The sequence below is a fragment of the Echinops telfairi genome, unplaced genomic scaffold (assembly GCF_000313985.2).
Source record: "Echinops telfairi isolate 266 unplaced genomic scaffold, ASM31398v2 ScPeMD7_7468;HRSCAF=8506_0, whole genome shotgun sequence".
NCBI lineage: Eukaryota > Metazoa > Chordata > Mammalia > Afrosoricida > Tenrecidae > Echinops > Echinops telfairi.
Window position 1 is genome coordinate 35,734,911 of NW_022111369.1, and position 2,419 is coordinate 35,737,329.

The window sequence follows — 2,419 nt, forward strand, 5'->3', positions numbered from 1 at the left end:
ACCATTAGGAGTGTTTTATGGTCGAGTCTGATGGGGTGCCATGCCTGGCCCCAAAGTCTATTTTTGGTACTCCCTTGGGACTTCCTTGCTCTGGTCCCCTTGCTGTTTTGTTGCAAGCCCTTATTGTTTTGCCTCAGTGTGGTGGGGTAAGATTGGGTGCAATTCCCACACTTTGTCTCCAGTGTTGTCCCCTGTAGGGCTATGGGTCAGTGAGGGATGTCGAGGGATGTCCCCTGTAGGGCTATGGGTCAGTGAGGGATGTCGTATCTCGTAGTAAGGTCAGCCATATGGTCCTCTCTGTGCATTGGCTGCTCTGAGCAGGGATATTGTCCTCAAGGCTTGGTGGGTCAGAATGTGCTCCACTCTCTCTTCCGTCCCCTTCATTTGCTCCCATGTGCTCTGATCAGACATATCCCTCTCCCTGAGCTCTAGTTTCAGTGCTGTCCTCTGAAGTAAATTCTTCTGGGGGGAGGGGTGGCTGTTCACATAGTTGGGATAGGGGCCATAACCTTATACCTCTCTACTGGTTCCCTGCTTCATGCCAGTATGTTGCATTCACATCTTGGAGCAACCGGGTTGAAGTCTAGTGCCCCTTTCCCTGTGGAGATATAAACAATACCCTCCAGTTTTATGGCATGGTGATCTGAGTAATCTCTATGTGTTTGAATTTACTCAGGCTCGATTTGTGTCCAACATGTAGTCTATTTTCAAAAATGAGCCATGACTGCTTGAGAAGAATATGAATTAATTTTTTTTTTTTTTTGCATTTGGATGGTAAGTTCTATATATGTCTGTCAGGTTCAGTAACCCAATTGTGTTATTTAGCTCTGTAGCCTCCTTGCTGTGCTTCTGTCCCAGTGATCTATCTTTCTCTGATAGTGGCATATTAAAGTCTCCTACTATGATTGTTGACTCTGTGATTTCTTTTCCCATTTTTTGAATAGTTTGACTAATTTCGCGTGTATCTTGTTAGGAGCAAATATTAATTTTAATGGATGAATATGTAATTACCAATTATACAAGGGCGTTTAAAAAAACTTCATGGTAAAATTTCTTTAGCTTTTGATTCTATTTTCCCATGAACTTTTTAGAGTCCCCTTGCATATAGATGTTTTTATTGTGTTATTAAGCCAAACAGGACTGCTGTCACAATAAAACTCAGAAATACGTACTACCAAATGAAATAGTCCTTGATATTTTATGGACATTCAATTGTTTAAAAACCACTGCCCTAATTTTCTATGAGGGGATTTCAAAAAGTTCATTGGAAATTTTAATTTAAAAGTAATGGAATTTTGCCACCAAGTTTTTTGGAGCCCCTCTTAAACGCACATAGTTGAAAATATTTGTGTCAAACTGCCCCACTCTACTGTGATGCAATACAATCTGACTAGGCCCATCAGTAAACTTCAAGTTAACTATTATCAAACTAGGACCCCCTGGTGGTGAAAAGTGGTTAGGCTGCTTGCTAACTGCAGGGTCAGCAGTTCAAAACCTTCAGCTGCTCGTCTTTCTATTCATAGAGTTACAGTCTTGGAAACTCATGGGGGCAGCTCTGCCTTCTGCCAGGTCTCTATGAGTCGTCATCGATTCAATAGAGTGGATTTGGTTGGACTATTAACCTAGTGGGTTATGAGTTGGCCTGATAATCACAAGGTCCGCAGCTCAAACAGTTCCTCAGGAGAAAGATGGGGCTTTCTGTTCCCACAAAGATTCATAGCTGTGCAAACCCTATAGTATCATCGTGATTGGAAAGAGGAGCGCTGGGAGTATAGGAGATTAGCTGTTGGGCTGCTCATTGCTAAGTCAGCAGTTGGAACCCAGCAACCCTTCAGCGGGAGAAAAATGAGGCTTTCTGCTCCAATAAAGATTTCTTCCCTGGAAACCCAAAGGGCCAGTTCTACTCTGCCCAATAGGGTCGCTGTTTTGACTTGTTGGCAGTGAGCTTTGTTTTCGTTTTTAATGAGTTGGAATCAACTCCAGGCAGCAGATTCTTTAAAAACAAGCTGCCAGCACTATGTTGAAATTTTATCGAGTCTTTAAATTAGCTTAAGTCCTTAATTATCTAAAAGCAAACAAAAATGAAAATAAGAACTGCACACAAGCGCACCCGGAGATCCAGAGGGAAGGGACGTCTCTGGAGAGTGCTAGAAGAGACAATTCCTGAAATGGTCCTTGTTCTGGAAGTTTAGATGAGCAAAAGGCAGAATCATGAAGCTTTAATTCCATAAACCTATAATACCCGGTATCACTCAGCAAGATCTTTATTCTTTTAATAATTTTGTCTTAAAAATGACGCCACAGGTAACATCTGCATTTCAGCGCGGCTCCAACAGCAGCGGATGGCCATCGAACCACTGTCCGTGGCGTTCGGCAGAGGTGCCCGGCTCCGAGCGGCCGTCGGGACGCGGCGATCGGC